Source organism: Salminus brasiliensis, chromosome 1, assembly GCF_030463535.1.
Source record: "Salminus brasiliensis chromosome 1, fSalBra1.hap2, whole genome shotgun sequence".
In the NCBI taxonomy this organism is placed as follows: Eukaryota; Metazoa; Chordata; class Actinopteri; order Characiformes; family Bryconidae; genus Salminus; species Salminus brasiliensis.
This window is the reverse complement of record NC_132878.1, coordinates 77783332-77796409: the sequence shown is the minus strand read 5'-3', so window position 1 is coordinate 77796409 and position 13078 is coordinate 77783332. Positions and strand designations below refer to the sequence as shown.

The following is a 13078-nucleotide window of genomic DNA, read 5'->3' as shown; positions in this document are numbered from 1 at the left end:
ACTCTGGAATAACCTTCCAGATAATGTTTGTGACTCAGACACAGTTTCAATCTTTAAATCCAAGCTGAAAACTCATCTGTTTAGTTTAGCTTTTGGTAATTAATGTTATTAGATAAAGGTTGCAGGTCCAGGGGTTTTGTAGACCCAGGGAATTGTAGTACACTGAGATGCTGGAACTGTCGTCTCGCTACTTACACGCGATCACTCAGGTTTGTTGACGGTGGAACAGATAGATGCAGGCGTTTTCAGGGTGTTCCTGTGTCCGTGTTACCTTCTGGCTCTCCTTTTAAATAGGCTGTTATAGTCAGACCTGCCGGAGTCGTCAGAAACAATCTGATACTGCCCAACATTCTCTGCTCTCCATAAAATTCCTCTCAGAATTAACCCTCTCTTTTTACCTTCTCCGAGTAAATGGCCACCTGGCCCGACCTGCTGAAAGATTGCCCGCTGAGGTCCCCTCTACCTGCGTCAAACCAGCTGCCACCTACCGGTTCAACCAGCAGGCCCCCACCCACCACCACCCATAGCAGACCAGCGGCTCACCCGCCTACCACTGCTACCTGCTTAGTGACCATGTTAAAACCATTTTTAACTGTTATACCTGGTTTGGTCATTTTTATCATTAATGTTTAAATAGTTCTGACCAGAGGAGAATGGGTCCCCCTTGTGAGCCTTGGTTCCTCCCAAGGTTTCTTCCTCCAGTTCTGAGGGAGTCTTTCCTTGCCACTGTCGCCGTTGGCTTGCTCACTGGGGGTCTTTGATTCATCATGTCTTACGTTATTTCTTCTTTCTTCTTTGTCTCTGTCTTTTATTAATCACTATTTATGTAAAGCTGCTTTGTGACGACAACAGTTGTAAAAAGCGCTATACAAATAAATCTGACTTGACTTGACTTTTTAACATAATGTGAATCTGGTTGTTGTTAGCATGATGAATAGACCAATAGAAATGATCCAAAATGGTCTGGAATAAAATTTCTTTGCGCTGACTTCCATTAAAAGATTTTTTTTTGTTTGTGTTAGTGACAATATGTACGGTGCTATAGAAATGTATTATTATTATTATTATTATTATGGGAATCTGCTATGTGAAACCCAACTATATTGACTTTGTTTAGCAACTGTTTTTATCAGCATACCACTTTTTACAGCCCAACTTTACTAGTGCATGAGTCCTTTAAAACAAGAGCTGGTCAATATGGTAACACTTAATAACTGCATATATTATTAAGTCATATTCAGATCAGTTATACACTTGAGTGTAATAGAATAAAGATGTTGCATTTTGTCCAATCCACTAAACTGGAATATACATATCTATCTATACACTAGAACACATGCATTTACCAATGCACTCTAGAACTAAGGAACCTGGATTGGGCCTAAAAGTATTGAGTAAAGAAAGGATGCCCATATAAGTGCAATGCAATATATTATGTCATGTGAAAAAATTACAATTTGTTCATTATCAGAAACAAATGAGAGATGGAGGTAATATCCAAACACATAAAACTGAAGAAATGTCTTTAGGAAATCATTTGTAAAATGAAATTAATAGAAATTAAAGGAAAATATAAGGACCACATGTCTTACTATTGAACATGCTTAAAATTACAATCAGGTTCTCCACATCAGATGCAGATGGTTAGAACATGGTTAGAGGTGATTTGGGGGTCTTACTTTAGCCTCAGATAGTTAGTTTGGTTTGCTCTTGATTGTAGATGTCTGAGAAGGGATGAAAAAAAAAGAACCCAGAACAAGTGAAACAAAACTTCCTGGTCTTGGTCTAGGTTGTAAACTTTAGTCTTGCCCTGATGCTTTCTTTTTGACAGGTTTTCCCACTATAATGTCCCATGAAAATTAAACACCAGCAGTCTCTTTCTAATAGTAAATGCATGTAAATCAAATATGACATCAACCATGACTAGAACCACCTTAGTCCCGCAATCACATTTTAGGATCGTTGTCCAATTTGTGGTCTGCAGTTGAACTGAACTTGCTAGGACAGCCTGACCTGGCCATGTTGGCAGTTATGTCACTTGTAAGTTATTTTACAGACAGTGGAACGGCTGATTTCTAATTGTTCGGAGATTGATTATTAAATTCAATTATTTATTAAATCCCTTCCCAGACATTCACATCTACAACCATCTTTCTGAAGGCCTCAGAGAGCTGTATAGACCTCACCATGATAATAACACTCACCTTACCAATCAAGAGCGAACCACATCCAATCTCTGAAGTTTAAATAATAGAGGCTCCTCCAAAATCCCATATATGACATTCTAAATATTATAGTACATCAGTACATTGATGGAAATTCAGCAAAAGAATTGATCTCAGAACTGATGTGTTGGACTGGAGCAGTTGGTGTCTCATCATGTCAGACGTTCAAATGACACATTTACTTCTTTCCTACTCTACTGTCATATACTACCTATAACTAGGGAATACATTACCCCATTACTCTACATTAGTGTTTTCAGTGAGTGTGGATTGTGACAGCTGTCCAAACACTTATGTAAAGCCTTCTTTCCAGTCTGCTTTCCTTTGACTTGCGTGACATTTAGTCCTTGGCCTCAACAAAAGCTGACAAAGCTGACTCTGGATTCACCTGACTCTGGATTCACGCACCAGCTATACTGTGAAGACTTTGCTCTGCACAATCATGGCTAAATCAAAATCAAGCACAAAATACACCTCTGTCCATATATAAAAAATGATACACTGTATACCTAGGCACATACCCCACTGCACTAGTAATATTACTCACACTCACACTTCCTGTCTGACCGTTCCTGTCATTCTGTTGGCAAAGCCTTTGGTGTCTTCTTCCCAGAAGAACCTGACAGGAGAGGGGGCAAGCAAAGTGGGCGGCACCTCATTGAAAACTGCACAGAATGGTTGTCAATCGCAAGCGCAGTCGGAGGCGAAACAGCAAATGTGTTGCTATCTCTTCTTCTTTCCTAACTCTCTCTCTTTTTCTTGCTTGCTTTCTCTCACCTTCTGTCTCGGCCAGACTGAAATCTCCATCTCGGAGCAACTTTCGCTGCCTGCTCGGCTTGGCTTCACGCCTGCAAGGCAGCATGCGCACACAAACACACCCGGGCTGGAAAGGAAAAAAAAAAAAAGGCAGCACAAAAACATTTATCTAATGAATATTTTTTAAAAATGCAGGCAGAATGTGTGTCCATATTCGGGGGAGGGTAATAATGACTGGTGCCAAACGCGCTCTCTCCTGACTCAGCCCTGTCGCAAGCCCCAGCCATGCATTATTCACAGCCTGGACATGGCTACATCGTTCAGCGATGAATGTCCCGTCTGATCCGACTCACGCTAAATTAGAGCAGAGTCTGAGCCAGGAGCTCCAGCAGGGGAGGCGCTGTTTTGTGCAGCCAGTCTTCAAGTCGGGCATAAACGCTAGCTTTGGAGGCTTTGCTAGCTGTAGCAGTGGGGTTTGCATTCAAACAAATGACTCTAGGGTTAATTACTTACAAACTGAAGATATGTCAACATTAAAGGGGTATTCCAGCATGAAACTAGCTTTGAATGTGCTATTCGTTGTGTTATAGAATTATCACATCCTTCTATCTTCAGGATACATCACCAGAAGATGATGTTTCCGGTCTTTAAACCATTAAGCACACTGTAGAGACCACTGTGGCATCACTGCAGGAGCCAAGTGGTCACGTTCCCAGCAGAATGGCCTTTTGACTGACCTGCACTCAAAAAAATCAAGGTTCTTAAAATGATTCTTTGAGCGATGCCACAGTTTAACCATTTTAGTTCCATAAAGAACCATTTTTTAAGTCAATGTAGCCTTCTCTACCCCCTACCCTTCCCCACCTTTGTTGTAAAATGCAATAAAAAGCTGATCACCAAAGAAGTCGATGTAAAGGTTCTTTAAAGGAGCACTATACAATCCTTTCTGCCACTAGATGTTGCACTAGAGCACCAGCATCTTAAACCAAAACAAATGTTTCGTATTCAACCACGCCTCTCTCCTCCTGTTGGTGTTCTCAGCTCAGTGTCGCAGCTATTAATCACAGACAACCCAAACACAGCAGTTAGATAAGGAGGAGGCACCGATTCCACAACTGTTTTCATTGAGTCGGTGCCATCATTTCTGGGTGAGAGAACGCTTGGGTCTCTGCCTCTTCTGCCTCTTCTCCCAATGTCCTGCTTGCATAGTCGGTTTCATGTGATTCCTGTCTTTGCCTGACTGCTGTGTGCTGCTGCTTTTCTGTTCTAACTGTGCTGAGCATCTCAGCTAACCCACTCCAACCCTGTCGAGCCAGTCTGTTAGCATCACGGCTCCAACACTGCAAATACCGGCTGTTAGCATCATTGCAGTTCTTCGCGCTCACGGCTCTGTTACAAAAATCAGATCAGTGCATCCCTAATCTAAATGTCAGTGTATTCCAATATTGTGTAGCCCTACACTGAACCTACATAAACATTTGTAATGGCTTATTATTATTATTATTATTATTATTATTTAAATAAGCATTCAAACATCTATATAGGTTGATGTTAGTTGCCATAAAGCCTTACACATATAACCAAATGAACACTGCCCTTCAGAAAAGTATAACCGAACTGCATTAACATTCATAAACTGACCTAACTTTAGTTGATTGAATGGAAGTGAGTGGCATAATTCAATTAACTTCATACAAGAATTTGTTTTGTGTGTGTGTGTCTGTGTGTGTGTGTGTGAGAGAGAGAGAGAGAGAGAGAGAGAGAATGAGAAATGAGAGAGGAAAGCGAATCTTGCTGCTTTTCTGCTTTCACGCTTCTGCAGCAAATGTGGCCAGTAGCTAATGAATGGCGACTGACAAGCAGATAAGTGTGGTCACTCTTGTGCATACCAAACATGCTGCCTGGTACACTCCCTGGCTGTCATGTCCACTTCTTGTGCCCACAGCCTGATACTCCTATCGGCCAGGGAGATTAGAGGAAGGGAAGAAATGATCCAGACCCTCATTACTGCATGGAGAGACCATGAAAGGAAAACTCTCTCGTTACTGTAGGTCTTCAATCTTGGGTTTATCAGCCATGAAACTGAGCATGTGTGAGTTTCAGCATGTACAGTACTGTGCTTAAGTCATACAGCACCCAAAAGGATTGCTTATACGTGTTTTTATGGGCAGTAAGTGTGTTTTTACACAGTCATGACTTTACATTAAAATTAATAATAAACATTCTGAACTGCTAAGTTGCAAAGGCAATATGAATGTTGCTACATACAGTATGAGCTCACGCTGCCATCATTAGACTGGCAACATCACCAAAATACCCCAGTGGCAGATACCTTCATCTACCAGTAGTAGAACACAATTTAACTAGCTTCAGAACAATGTAGGAGATTTGTGAGTGAAAAGAACATTTAAATGTTTAAAGACAAATGTACTGATTATTCCTAGAAACTTGGGTTCTTCACATGGAGAACATTTAGACCCAGAGGCCTCAATATGGGTATGGCACTGAATACAGCTTGACACATGAGGTCTACTGATTAATCTAACCTTACTCATTAAATGAAAGTGTCAAAAAGGGTTCATTGGAACAATGTTACAGAACCGCACTTTAGCTTCTCTACAGGACCTTTCAACTGACAGTTCTTTAAAGGGTCCACTGACAGGTACTCCACCTGATTCACTTCACCTGAGGCACTGATTATCTTCATCTACAGTGGAGTGTCAAGGGGTGGATATACTAGGCAGTAAGTGAACAGAGTTTTTGAAAGTGATGGGTTAAAAGCAGGATAAATGGACATAAGAAGCATAAGAATCTGACCCTCTCTGATAAGAGCCAAATTGTGATGAACAGCTGACTGAGTCAGAACATCTCCAGAACATCAGGAATGTCTTTTGGGGTTTGTCTGGCATGCAGTGCTCCAAGAAAGGACAACCGGTGAACCAGTGACAGGGATTGTGGGCAATGATGTTATCCATGGAGGCCCCACCTCACAACTTACAGAACTTGAAGGATCTGCTGCTAATGTCTTGGTGCAGATACCACAGGATACCTTCAGAAGTCTTGTGGAGGTCATGCTTCGAATGGTCAGATCTGAACCGTGGCAGCACATCGAGAACCTACTCTATCCTAAGCAGTTGGTGCTATTGTTAAGGTGTATCATCCACTTCGGATTTCTCCATGTATGAAAATTAGTATTTTTTGCTCATGGGCACCCCCCACAGCTCACCTATCAGAACCCGGAGCAGCAACAACAGAGGCTACTCCTACTCTCCCTATTGCATGTAGGCCTGTCACTATAATTACATTATCTACTTATCGTATAATGTATAGACATGACCTCAATAATTTGACATGATCTCAGTATTGCCCATTGTGTACACAGGGTGAACTGTTTTAAAACAGTGGTTTTATTTAAATTGTTTACTTATCTTATACAATGTTATACAATGCCTGAATAGTTCATAGTCCTTTAAATGGTGTAATTGCATTATTATTATTATTATTATTATTATTATTATTATTATATCAGTGTATCAGTGACATAATATGGTCCCAAAATGGCGCTAATATTGTTTAATGCAATTGTTTCTAAGACAACAGAAATGTTGTCCAAAACAAATTAGTTATTGTGACAGGCCTATTTAATTCAACATCAATCAAGCATCTCAATGATTTTAAAGCTATTGTAAGGACAACATGCTATGTGGTGTTGCTTGAAATTCACTGCTACTGTGGTGTCACATGACTAAAAGATTTACTTATATCATATACACATTCATCTGACAGCCAATCAGAGCAGAGTTCATATAGCAGTCTTAAAGGCACAGCCTCTTTAATTAATAGGGATAAAGAGAGGTTGGAAAAGGGTCATAAATGAATATTGACAGTTTTTGGTACATACACACACATAGAAGTGTCATAACAGACCCTCAGGGGGGAAATACAAACAGGCTCTTTGAAGAATGCATAAGGGCCCCTATAAAGAACCATGTTCGTAAATGAGGTATATGAATGTGAAGAGCCCTTTAAATTTTAAAGAGCTTCTACATAATAACCAACCTGATAACCATACAGGAACCTTTATTTATAGAGTGCACATACTGGATGGTAACTGCAAATACTGGGCTCCCTCAAATATAGGTTTGGAAATGCTTAGGGAAACATACTAATAAACTAGAATTGAAATGTCTTATATTAATATTTATTGCTATTTATTCTATTGTTAATGATTTTCCCAGATAAATGGATTTAAGTACCCTGTTTCTCACCATTTTGCACCATATTATAGGTAACCACAATAAAAATCACTCACACACACATACACACACGTACATACAGTTGGTGCAATGACATGCTGTCATAAAAGATGCAGCAGCGGGTACAAAAACTTGATGTTGCCATTTCCAGGAACAAGCTGTATTAGACAAAACGCTGAATAGTTTCCACAACTGCCCTCATTATTCACGCTCCGTTCAATAAGAAGGTGACGTGTAAATGTTCTTCAAACGCCCACTTGTGCAAAAACTCCCTCTGTCGCGAGCATGCTATTGTGGAGCCTGTCACTGAGTGAAAGATGGAGTTTCTGAGCTGCAGTTCTTCAGCTCTGCACTGAAGGGTCACGTTACACTCCCTAGGGGCAAGGGGTGTCAGTGTCACCTGACCAAGCTTCCTATCAACACTATGGAACAATAGGCCATGTAATCTGCATGCCTGACTGAACCTCTGCATGCCAGGTGACACCCTGTCCCCCTTTTCTCTCTCTCTCTCTCTCTCTCTCGTTCTCTCTCCCTCTCAGGAGGGAAAGGTTGGATTCTGTTTCAATCCCTGAATATAGAAACAGAATCGCAGTTCAACTCTCTTTCAAAACTTAAGTTTGGTGCTATTGTCACTAATGCCCAGTGGACACATCATGACTTGTAAAGCCTCAGGGTAGCTTTTCTGTTCGCATAATACAAAAGGTATCGCTTGCAACCTGTTGTTTTGTCAACATGCCAGTATGTAGCTAGATCATGAGCAGCAGTCACTAAATCCATACAAAGTACTCACTCAGAACAGACCACTGGAGCCAGCCTGAACTTATTTAGCTAATCCAGGATCATTGATTTTTTGACAGACTCCATCACATTCGCTTCCAGAGCTTGCTGACATTTAGTGGAGTGCTTTCTTTCATGCACCTGTGCATTGTTTCCTGTGCACTGGCTTGCACACAATCCCAAAGCACAATATACCCACCTCCAATGCTTAACAGTTGGCAAGGGGTTCTTTTCATCAAATGCATCTTCTTTAGTTTTTTCCTCCATACACTTGGTGATTGAGAGCTTGTTTCCAAAGTGCCTCTGACTTATCTAGACATTAGACACTGAGTTTTGTGATTAGGCTACAGGTGAAGTTTCCTTTTGATGACTCTTCCAGGCAGGTTATGTCTCTACAAGCAATGCTGAAGAGTAGAACAGTGCACCTCAACTTCCGGGCTGAATGAAACTTTCTACAGAATCTTCTCTATCATATGTCTATCATAGGTTTGCTTTGCCTCAAAGCCCAATTTATGAAGTTCTATGTTTTTCTGATCTATATCATGCCTTAACATTTCAGACAGTGGGAATTGCAAGCTGAAATCACTTCCACTGCATTCTAGGCATCAATGCTTCATCTCTTCACTTGATAAAATAGCACACATCAGTGTTTTCCCTCTTCTAAACCACCAAATCATGACGGTTTTGGTCATTAGTTTATGAGCCGAATCAGGTGAGGAACACTTAGTCTAAGTACCCTATACACTCAGCACACCTGACGCACTACGGCCTTCTCTGTAATGATGAGATTCAGATCAGAAGTGTACGCAGAAAGGTCAAGGGAAACTAAACAGTACTCCAGGGAACTCTTGTTTTGATTTTATAGCTTAGAATTTTATTTTGTGGTCCCTTTTGTACTAGCCGGCTAATAAAACTGCACTAAGGCTAAGGGTTACGAGCAGACTAGTGCAGAAGTGGTTTGAGGTGAAATACCATATTGTGTACTGTCTATGAGGATATTTTGTCCATTAATGTGGTCTGTGTTGAGGGTAGCTCCATGTGAAAAGACGCTGGGTGGCAGCCTATAGATTATACTTTAATGACATAACACAAAGGACCAGAGGCCACTACTGATCATGAGACTGCTTTTCAACTGACCAGCACAACTATGCGAGCAGGTTTACCACAGAATGTGCAGATACTAATGCTGATGCAGTAACATTTCCACCTGGATTAGCATTACAGGGAAAAAAAAAAAAAAAAAAAAATATATATATATATATATATATATACATATATATATATATATATACATATATATACATATACATAGCTATAACAATATGATTTCAAAATCACTGCTTAGCTGACCATTACTACTATCAGGCAGAAAGACACAAGATCTGCAAAATGGGTGAATTTAATTTATAGACAATAAAGATTCATCACTTTGCAGCATTCTAGCCACCTAAATATGAATAATATGAATAAGTAAAAATATGATATAAGTAAATCATAATGAAAATGAGGCACTGCTTTTGTTCCCCACATTGTCACTGCAGACAGGTCCTATCAGATAAACTGTGCTGGAAATGAATGGAAATGTAGCTTCAGTATTTTAAAGTGCAAAGTAAAACTACCAAATATAATTTACTGCTTTAACTGACAATGATTCACTGCTATGGAGGATGCTGGATTTCATTCCATTCTGTACCATCATACTTATCATTTTGGATTACTAATCAGTTTAGTTTATATAAACTTTTTTAGTTATTGTATTGTGTATTATAAGCAGATTCAGACAATAGTAAAATTTGATTTTCCTTCTTAAAGCTCATTTATACTTCCTATATGTACGAACATAATAATTGTGACACGGTAAACGTTGCTGACGTTCGCCATCAGAGATTTTTCTTCTCTGTGTCCAAATTGCAGTGGTCGTGTTCAACTTGAACTATTCGCTACACTGACCCCAAGGTTTCCAGTTCTGTTCTGTCCATGTCCATAAACGTTCAGAAAACATGCAAAAAGACAAAATAAACACAGAGTACAGATAGAAGGCTCTATCTGTATCCGTATAACATTGAGCAAAAATTTGCCTTTCCTCTGTTATTTTTTAATGGTAAGTAGTAAAAACATAAATAAAAAATACAATTACAACAACAACAAAAAGGTTTGAGCCAGAAAGTTTTATTTCACTAAATGACTAACAGATACGGACATTTTAACTATTTTAATTATTTTACAATGATGAAAATAATAGGAAATGACATATTAGTAGCTCATAGTAGATGATCATCCAACTTGCATAGCCATATTTGTTTCACCAGTTTAAGTACCTAAACCTACTGAACAGCTAATGTACTTAAATAATGTGGCTTCTTTTCTTACTTGATTTTGTTGAGAGGGCTATATTTGTTTTGAAATGTCAGATAAAGAAATATAGTTATATGGTGCATGGCCATTAGGCTAGTCTTTAATTGACAGTCACATTCAGTAAAATAGAATTCAGTAGAGTATTTTTATATATCATAAAGCATCACAAAATACAGCTATACAATCTCAATATATTCTGCCAATATTGTGCAGAACTGGTCCGAATGTTTATCTGCACAGCTAACAAGCCAATAAAGCTAGAAATCTTTTGGCTACAGCTTGAGTTTTTTTAATGCAGGTTGGGGGAATACTCATTACTCCAAGGTTATTAGCATATCTTTGGCTGACAGGTTACATAATGAAACAGTGTGAATGCACGGCGCATGTGTGCATCACAAACGTTGCTCCATGGGGCAAAGCCACACTACACAGGAACATTACGTAACCAGCAAAAAGGGGGTTACCATCAAGCAGGTCTGCCAAACTGTATTCAACCGCAGAGTGTGAAAATCTGTCATGGCAATACTCTTGGCTATACTTATGAGGCAGACTGAGAGATATCAGAATATTATGTATGAATTTTCACAGGACGCTCACGGGATACATGACGCATATCCCAGAATGCTAAGATCAGAACTGAAAACAACACTATCTAACAAGATTATTCTGAAGGACAAAAAGACCACAAATTGATTTATTTATTAAATGCTAGAGCTGCTGAATTCAGAAACAATATATTTGGACATCATAAATCTTCACTGTACAAAATATATATATATATATATATATATATATATATATATATATATATATATATATATAGCACTTGTGGTAGGTACTGACCACTGCATACAGACAACACCCTACAAGACCTGACCAATGTTTTTGGAGATGCTCTGACTCAAAGAGGCTCAGAACCTTATGCTTATGCAAAGTGGCTCAGAACTTGAGTATGTATATATATATACATAATACACAATTATATAATATAACAACTGGGTGACTGGCTCCTCCTGGTTGTGCGCCTGGGTAAAGCACTTAACCCCGTACAGCAAAATGATGTGAATAGTAAGTGAATCAATTTGAATTCATTTCTATACTCTATCATGCCTTGAACATGCACATCACAAATACATTCAGTTAAATCATTGTAAGATAAAAAAAAAAGTACTTAAATTGCCTATATCCATTTAGAGCATGATATCTATAATTTAATTTATTTTAACATAACCATTTTCAAACTTCTCTTTGTGCTTTAGAATTACACAGGTTGTTGTTACTGTGCATTTAAGACAGTTATTAAGTAAACATGTTCTGTTCTGATTGGATGTACTGTACAGAGACTTGTTTAAAAAGCAAACCCAGGCTGAAACACTCAGCTTTTGTAGTTTTTTTTTCCTGTAGATTGCTTAATATTTACATATTATTCAAAATTCTAATTAATATTCTTATATTTAAAAAGCAAGATATAGGCACTTTAAAATGATGAAGATTTGGGAAATACATGACTGTGCAGTCACGAGGGCCTACAACATGAACCCTCTAACCAATCACTACATTGTTTTAAAGTGGATATACAGATATATTACTTGAATTATCTATAAAAATATCATGCAAAAATGCATGACGTGATGCTCCTGTTGCTTTTCCAGGATGCCTTATGTCAGAATGCCACCGTTGTGCCATCTGTCAGATGAAGGTTTGCTTTTACTTTTAAGAGGGAACCAAATTTAGCATGTAAAGAAAGGCAATTACAAAACTACACAAGACATTTTTTTAGTCTGCTATTGTGATCTTTTTTGATGATTGGCCTAATTAAATCAATTGCAAAAGCAAGAGCTCAGCCTCTTTCCTCCAGACTTCATTCACAAGATGTGACTGGACAGAACAGCCGGTAACCAGCAAACAACCCGCACTTAGCAGTCTTTTCTCTCACAGGGAGAGTAAGTCCACTTACTTTTGAACTAAATCTATCTCTCGTTGTCTTTGTCTCTCTCTGTGGAACACAGAACTCACTTAACCTTTTCATAGAGTAATAAAGGAAAAGGGAAGGGACTGGCCTCGCTCAAGCTTTCAAGAAGGGATTTATCTGTTGAAAATATCATCCTAGTAATTTATGGTTAATGTGGCATGGGTGGACAAATGAACTCAATTAGACATGCTGTCCTTCAGTACAGTAAGCGCTAATGTAGTCTGTGACAGTGCTGTATCATTAGGCCCATTCTTTCACAGAGTACCAGCATACATATATGGCCATACATGCTAATCAAAAAGGGTTCATTGGAAAGAGGTTCTTTAAATTTGACATGCATTTAGTTCAAGAAAGTGTTTAAAGGCTTTTAATTTAGTCTATTCAGAAATAGCCAATGCAGTAAACCATGCAGACTAATTATGGAATTGACCCTCTTGTAGTTAAAGGTAAAAGGATGATAAAAGCTAATCTAGCCAACTTGCTAATGTTCTGATCATTTAAACCAACAAAATAGGGTATTAGCATTAGCATGCTGGCTAGATTAGCTTGTGTCGACCCACAGGCATCAAACCTTGAAATGGGACATGAAATACTGTATCAGATTCCTGAAAGCAAGATATACATATACATGCAAGCAGGCATGCACGTGACAGACAGGCCTACTGCTTTCTGTTTTAAAAGCCATGACGTCTTTTTTGGAAACAAAAGACAAATGCAGAGACAAAAGAAACTGCTGG

General features: G+C 38.8%; 1 protein-coding gene across 2 annotated transcripts in view; it reads right to left on the bottom strand.

Annotated features, from left to right (window-relative positions):
* ctnnd2a (catenin (cadherin-associated protein), delta 2a) overlaps window positions 1-13078 on the bottom strand; it is a 452693-nt gene that overhangs the window by 327912 nt on the left and 111703 nt on the right. The window contains exon 1 of one of the 2 annotated variants that reach the window (XM_072689834.1): window positions 1680-1687. The exons of the other annotated variant lie outside the window; for it this stretch is intronic. The gene's annotated coding sequence lies outside the window, so the exon portion shown is untranslated. Of the gene's footprint in view, window positions 1-1679; window positions 1688-13078 lie in introns of those variants that run through there. 2 annotated transcript variants of the gene reach the window in all.